The sequence below is a fragment of the Petaurus breviceps genome, unplaced genomic scaffold (assembly GCF_028583685.1).
Source record: "Petaurus breviceps papuanus isolate PSGF00001 unplaced genomic scaffold, PetGlider_PUasm1.0 90845, whole genome shotgun sequence".
NCBI lineage: Eukaryota > Metazoa > Chordata > Mammalia > Diprotodontia > Petauridae > Petaurus > Petaurus breviceps.
In genome coordinates, this window is record NW_027187359.1 from 13,870,377 (window position 1) to 13,878,440 (window position 8,064).

Below are 8,064 nucleotides of genomic sequence, written 5' to 3' on the forward strand. Positions count from 1 at the left end.
CAGCTAATCAGAAAGCAGCACTACCAGGATGCCCAAGTAGGATGTGGACCCCAAAACAATAGAAGGGACTCTCCTCAAGTAGGCACCTATGCAGTAATGGTGAAGAATTGACCTAGAGTAAACTTATGATGTAGAGAAGCTTATATAATATTGTAATTGTACATACATCCCCCCCATGGGTTTTTTCTGTATGCATTGTGGGTAACCATACATGCAGTTCCACTGTGGGATACCTCCCCTATTACCTAATCCCTTGACAAACCCCTCCTGCCATTTTAATATTCATAATTTCTCTTTTTTTAAGCAATTGGGGTTAAGTAACTTGCTGAAGGTTACACAGCCAGTTTTTTTGTGTGGGTGTTAAGTATCTGAGGCCAAAACCGATCCCAGGTTCTCCCAACTCTGGGGCCTGCGCTCTTACTCACTGCACCACCTAGCCACCCCTAATATTCTTAATTTCTGTTATGCAATTGCATTTTTTTCCTATTAAAATCTATCTTGCTTTCTCTGAAGTTGCTGGTTCCTCTTGGAATTCAGCCTACTTCACGAGAGGCATCAATCTTGAATGCCTATACTTGGATTAGAGGTGGTCTGATTCCAAATTCTTTGAGACAGTTCCACTGTCTCATATGAGAGACACATGACGAAACTGCAACATAACTGCTACTGGAACCATGACAGAACTGTCTGTAGGCAATAGAGTTGCCAATCAGAACCAGCTGCACCCATAGCCAGTAAAGCAGCCCCTGTAATCTATTTGTGACCAGCTGTCCAACCCCCTTATTGTCTCCAGGCTAAGAGTTCCCAAGACTGCTTGTGCTGCTTCCCCTGCTGTGACAACCATTCTCAAAGTCCACAGCTGCTTCTGCTGCTGCTGTGCTCTCTGAGCTGCCTACCACCCCAGCCTCACAAGCCTCTCACGCTGACCTCTTAAGGTGTCTTAGACTGGGAAAATGCCTCATTCTGACCTTTTGTTGGCTCTGTCACTATAAAATTTGATTTGAAGGGTTATTTTAAAGTGCTGTTTCTGGGAGAGTTCATGGACATACCTGTTGTTCTAGTGAGCAATGAGGAATATATGAAGAAGTTAGGATATCAAGTTGGGGTGGGGTGGGGGTGAGTAACTAGGTAGGGACAGTGGGCCTGCTGTTCAGTGGGGCCTATAAGGAAGTTAGAATATTTGGTTTAGGGGCAACTGTATTGGGATTCCATCAGTTCCAGGGCAGATAAGGGCATTGGTGGCTAATCACAAGGGAGCAGGAGTCTTGGTCAGAGGACCTGATCTCAGTGACCACACCTCTCCCTGAATCACACCAGCTTGGAATCACCATCAAACTTGCAGATCACCAGGACTAGCTCTGAAAACAGCAACACAAAAAAGCCTGAATCTTGAAACAGTACTACCTCCAAACTAAGCAGATAGCAACTTCAACATAATGTTCAAAATGAAAAAAAATAGGCTGGAAAAATGAGCAAACAACAACAAAAGAATCTGAGCATAAAAAGCTTCTATGATGGCAGGGAAGACCAAGACATAAACTCAGAAAAGGATAATATGAAAACAGCTATGGGTAAAACATCAAAGAAAAAATGCTCAGTAGACCCAAGGTCAGCAAGAATTCCTGGAGTTGTTGAAGAAAGAGATATGAATGGTAGAGAAAAAAAGCTGGGAAAAGAAATGAGAGTGAGGCAAGAAATGTTTTAAAAAGAGAATTAATAGCTTGGTAAAAGAGGTACCAAAAAAATACTGAAGAAAATAGCACCTTAAAAATAGAATTGGTCTAATGGTAAAAGAAGCACAAAAATCCGCTAAAGAAAAGAACTCCTTAAAAAGCAAAAATGACCAAATGGAAAAAGAAATACAAAAGCTCACAGAAGAAAAGAATTCCTTAAAAATTAGAATTGGGCAAGCAGAAACTAATGACTCTATGAGACACTAAACAACAATAAAACAAAGTTAAAAGAATTTTTAAAAATAGAAGAAAATGTGAAATATCTCATTGGTTAAAAAAAAATAAGTCACCTGGAAAACAATTTAAGGAGAGATAATTTAAGAATTATTGGGGAGAATTCTGGGAAGATGGCAGAGTAGGTCAGAAAATTCCAAGCTCTCCAGATTTCCTCTAGAAACAGGACAAAATAGCAACTCAGGGCAAATATAGAGCAATAAAAATAAACCAGACTTGGGGGAGAGCATTAGTCCTCCTGGGTCAACCAGAGAAGATCTAAAGAAAAATCCCAGGGCTGAGGTTTTGTCCCTGTTAAGTGTTCATACCTCGAGGCTAGTTCTGCTAAAATAACAAGCAGTGAGCCCTGGGGCTAGCTGGGTTAGGAGTTAGTTTCAGCCTCACCCACAGGAATTTTCACCTCCCAGACAGTGTGGGGAGTCAAACATATGACAAAGAAAGACTGAGGGAACCCCTGATTATAAAGGACACCAGGCCTAGCTATACTGTTGAGACATGGCAAGAAGGAACCAGCACATGCCCAGTGAGTGTAGAAGCAGTGGGGTGAGGATGCCCCAAGCTGTGGGTACTTACAGAAAGGCAAAGTTCTTGGCTTTGGTTCCAGGCCAGAGAGGAAAACTGAGGAAAGATCTGAGGCCAGAGAGACCATCCCACATCCCCCAAGAGTGGAAGTGATTACAACAATAAATTGCCACAAAATAAATAAGCAGACAAAGGAGAAAGAAGCCAACCATAGAAAATTGCTATGAAAATAGAGAAGACCAGAAATGGAGGAGAATACTGAAGCCTCTCCTACAGTGAAGAGTAACATCAAATGGTCACATGCCCAGAATGAATCCACAGAAGAACTTTTAAGACTTCAAAAATCAAATGAGAGAGATTGAGGGGGAAAGATATTTTTAAAATAAGAACAATTCAAGAAGAACAAGAAGATTATGAAAAGAAAGTCAACCAATTGGAAAAGAAGATCCAGAATTTTAAGAAAGAAAACATCCTTGAAAATTAGAATTGGGGGGTGGGGGGGGGGCGGCTAGGTGGCACAGTGAATAGAACACTGGCCCTAGAGTCAGGAGGACCTCAGTCTGACTGCAGACACTTAACACTTACTAGCCCTGTTACCTTGGGCAAGTCACTTAACCCCAATTGCCTTCCAAAAAAAAGCAAAAAAAAAATTTCATTATGGGGCAGCCAGGTAGCACAGTGAGTAAGAGCACCAGTCCCACAGTCAGGATGACCTGGGATCAAATCTGGGCTCAGACACTTAGCACCCACCCAGAAACACCTGGCCATGTAACCTTGAGCAAGTTACTTAACCCCAATTGCTTTAAAAAAAAAAAGAAAGAAAGAAAATTAGAATTGGGCAAGGGGAAACCAGCAAAGTCATAAGAGACTAACAAATTATAAAATAAAATATAAAGAATGAAAAAAATAAGAGAAAAAGTGAAACATCTCACAAGAAAAACAACTGATCTGGAGAACAGAAGAAGAAGAAAAAAAACATAAGAATAATCAGACTATCTGAAAACTACAATTAAGAAAAGTATCTTGATACAATAATGTAAGAAATAATTAAAGAAAATTGTCCTGAAGCATTAGAACAAGAGGAGAAAGTAGAAATAGAAAAAAAAATACACAAATCATGACCTGAAAGAGATCCCATGAGGAAAATCTACAGGAATATCATAGTCAAATTCCAAAACCCCCAGCTCAAGGAGAAACTATTACAAGCAACAAGAAAAACACAATTCAAATATGGTGGTTCCACAATTAGAATCAAACAAGACATAGCAGTGGCAACAATAAAAAACTGCAGGTCTTGGAACACTGTATATCAAAGAGCAAAAGAACTGGGGCTGCAGTCGAAAATTTTATACCTGGCAAAGTTAAGCAAAATCCTGAATGAAAAAATGGACATTCAATGAAATGCCAGACTCTTGGGATTTTGTTGCAGAAGAAAAAAAAAGCTAAACTTAATAGAAAATTTTATACCCAAGATAAGGTACATATCAAAGAAAAGTTACAAGAGACTCAATAATGACAGACTGTTTACTTTTATATGAGGAAATGTAAAATATATGTGTAAGATTATTATTAGTAATTGGGTAGGTTGAAATAAAGATTGGGGTAGACCTGAGTATGATCTGGTTTTAAAAAGTAAAAACACTTAGGAAAAGATTAAAAAGAGCAATTATTTTATACAAATGAAATGTGAGAGGAAGAACTGACATAGAGGAATTAGATGGGGAAGGAAGGCAGTAGTTCTGGAACCATACTCTTATTGGGAATGGATTAAAGAGGGAACAATACATATATATCTAGAAGGATATAAAAATCTTCTAAATTCGGAAAGAATTAAAAGACTAAGGGGATAGGGAGGGGAGAAAGGATAAGGAAGGGATTTTTAGAGGGAATCCTACTCACATCATATCTGGGTTAAAGAGAGAACAATATATATATTTAGAAGGGAATAAAAGTCTTCTAAATTTAATAAGAAATAAGAGGATAGGAGAAAAGGATAAGGGGGGAGGATATAGAAGGGTGTCTAGTGGGAAGGTGATAAAGAGGGAATGGCAGCTATATTTGGAAGACTATAAAAGTCTTCTAAATTCAAATAGAAACAAGAAAGGAAGGGGGAAGGATAAGGGAAGGATCTTTGGTGGCGGGGGGGGAGTTGGTTAAGTAATATGAGGGCAAGGTAGTGGGTAGAAGTAAACTAGAAGAGGTAAGAAGGATAGGAAATAAGAGATACACACAAACATAAAATAAAGAGTAAGAGTAGAATTTATTAGGAAAAAAGCAGGCATAGTTATCATTATCTCAAAGTTAAAACTAAAATAGCTTTAATCAAAAGAGAAAAATAGGGAAACTATACTATATGTCACCTATACTAATCAATAATGTTTTTGACTATTTAAAATAACTAGACAGTATAAGGTTGGGATGTTGCTGTGATGCAAGTAATGATGAGCTGGTAGATTTTTAAAAATATGGAAGGACTTAGACTTATGAAGGAAGATATTATCCACCTTCAGAGAAACAGAGGACAAACAAATATAGTGCAGTATTACATAGATGCATATAAATGCATATGTCTATACATGAGCATGATTATAGATATCTAAGTTTATGTGTGTATGTAAGTATATGTATGTATGTGTATACATATGTTTGTGTGTATGTGTGTATATATGTATTGTGTGTATGTGTATATATACATATATATGTAGTGAGTGACTGAAACATTTTCTTTCTCCCAACTTTCCCCTTTACTCTCTGTGTGATCTTGTTCAGTCACTTAACCTTTCTAGCCTCTGTTTCTTCATCTGTAAAAGGGGAATGATAACATCTGTAGGAACTACTTTACAGGGTTGTGGTGAAACTCAAGTGAGTTCATATGGTGCTCGTCCCAGCATCTAACACAGTACTGGATTATTTTGTGAAGGCAAAGTAGACCACCTTTTACCTCAATTCTTACCTAGCCTTTAACTACTGAATGGGTGTTGCCTCAGACAAATTAAGACCTAGGAAAGACCTTACCTTAGAAGGGCTAAGGTCTCCCACTGTATCCTGGACCACCACCAGTCATCCTAACCTATGTCTTGCCACTGGACTCTGATGTCTCTGGAAGAGAGAGTGAGGCTGATGACTTTTCATAGCCCTGCTGCACTTAAGTCCAATTCACTTGCAAGTCAAGCCATCACCCTCCTGATGTCATTGGTCCTCCTTGAGAATAATAACACAGTGCTATACATAGTAGGAACCTAATAAGTGTTGATTCAATTAGCTCATTTAATAACCTTTATGGACCATTTTGTTAGTTTTCTAGAAAATTCAACAGTATTTCTTTGGTCATTTAATTTCCTCTTACCTAAAAACATCAAAGTAGGGACATAGAGTTACACTATAATCAAATTAATTCAACAAACATTTATTAAGCACCTGTCAGGCTCTGTGTTGCAAAAATAAAAATGAAAACTGCCCCCTATGTTGGTCTTTATTTGCTTTCGGAGGAAAGATTTCCTTGTAAATCTTCTTGGTATTAACAGACAAGGAAACACATTATCTATCAACAAAAAAATATTTCTAGTACCATTATTCATAATAGGGAAAAAACTAGAAGTAAGTCATATGTCTGGTGATTAGACAAAACTTAGACAAATTGTGGCTTAAGAATATGATTGAATAATATTATATTATACAAAGTTATTAATATGAAGAAAAATACAGTATAGCAAAACTTACATGAAGTACTATAGAGTTAAAAAAAGAATTTTTACAAGAAAAGACACTACTACTATGTAAATAATAATAGTAATAATAATCACATTAATTAAATCACATTAAAGCAGATCTTTCATCTTATAGGAACTTTCTCCAGTAATATCAGAATGCCATCTGAACTCAAAAAAGGTAGAATTATTAATGTGTGTCAAGGAAGAACAAAGACTAAGATCTTTGGACTTGAAGCCAGGAATCAAACTCAACCAAAGGACAAAGGCATTACTTGGAAATATATCAGTTTTCTTCAGGAAAAACCAATTGAACATCAGATTGACTATCATGGAGAAAGCTAAGGTTGCATATTTTAATAGACTAAGTGACATGTTTCTGGGAAGAAGACATTTAGATCAATTAATACCTATGCAATACCAGACTTGATATAATAATAATAATAACTAGTGCCTATATAGAGCTTTAAGGCTTTCAAAGCACTTTTTAATTTTACCTCATTTCATCCTCATGACAACCCTGGAAGGTAGGTGCTATTATTAGTCCCATTTTACAGATTAGGAAACTGAAGTAGGTTAAATAACTTAGGGTGGGATGGGAAGGGGGTTACTAAAAGTAGTAAGTTTTGAAGCATAATTTGAACTCATCTTCCTGACTCCAAGTCCAGCACTGTGCTCACTGTATCATATTGCTGCTCAGCTATTATAATATTGGCACAGTTTTAGAAGTTACCTGAACAAACATTTATAAAATACTAACATAGTAAAGAACCTATTACCTCCAAGATAGTTTTAGAAATCTGAATGCCCCTCCCTTCAATATGGAAAAAAATGAAATGATAGATGTTTTCAGAGAATGTGATAAGCAGATTCAAAGTTTATAGAGCTATGTTGGGAACAAACAGATCTCACTCCACAAAGCAAGGGCAAAGCTGGACAGCAGTTCTACCCTCCAAGATTTGTTGACTATAACAGAAAGCAGTTTGTTTCCAGATGGAGCCTATGAAATGAGAGGATATGAGAGTGGAGACAAAAGTCTTTTCCACTCTGACATTCCCATGAATTCAACCAACAATATGTTGATTTAGAAGTGTTGAATCAACCTCTGAGACAAGACTTGAGTGGTATTGGCCCAGGATGGTTGTTCTCTGTTCGAGGGCAGAAGACCAGAAGGAGAAGAAGGGGTGGGAGTGGGTGGGAAGGCAATAGAAGAGGGGATGTAGTACATCTATTGGGGAGAAAGTATCACTTCCTCTGAGACAGTGTCCATTTATTGTGCTAATTGTGGGGACAAGAATGTGGGAAGATTTTAACTTACCTGTGGAGGCTGGCTTCTGATATTTCACTATTTCCCACTGAGTGAGCCCTAAAAAATAAGTCCAAAGGGACTACAGAAAGCAGCTCCTCTCCACTACTGAAACCGCGACCTGATCCCTGGCCAGTCTTAATCTCTGGTCTGTATGTCTTTTCCCAGGTTATGTCCCATCAATTCTAAGTGTCTTTTGGTAGACTCTAGCTCACGATCTCTCAGGCTGGAAGATCCAAGATTCTCCTCTAGCCATTCACCCAAACTCTCTAAAAAAACAGATGGGTGAGGAAGGCTAAGAGTGGGAAGAATGCTTCTGGCTGTCTCTGAGCCATCATTAGGCAATTTTCATTTCTATTAAAGAGTTAGCCCGGGCCTGGAGTCAGAAGGACCTCAGTTCAAATCCTCCCTCAGACACTTAACACTTACTAGCCGTGTGACCTTGGTCAAGTTACTTAACCCCAATTGCCCTGACTTCCCCTCTCCAAAAAGTTAGACAAACCCTTCTCGCCCCATGTCTCTCTCTCTCTCTCTCTCTCTCTCTCTCTCTCTCTCTCTCTCT

General features: G+C 38.2%; 1 protein-coding gene across 1 annotated transcript in view; it reads right to left on the reverse strand.

Moving 5' to 3' along the window:
- SRD5A2 (steroid 5 alpha-reductase 2) overlaps nucleotides 1-8,064 on the reverse strand; it is a 73,201-nt gene that overhangs the window by 63,867 nt on the left and 1,270 nt on the right. The window lies entirely within an intron of this gene.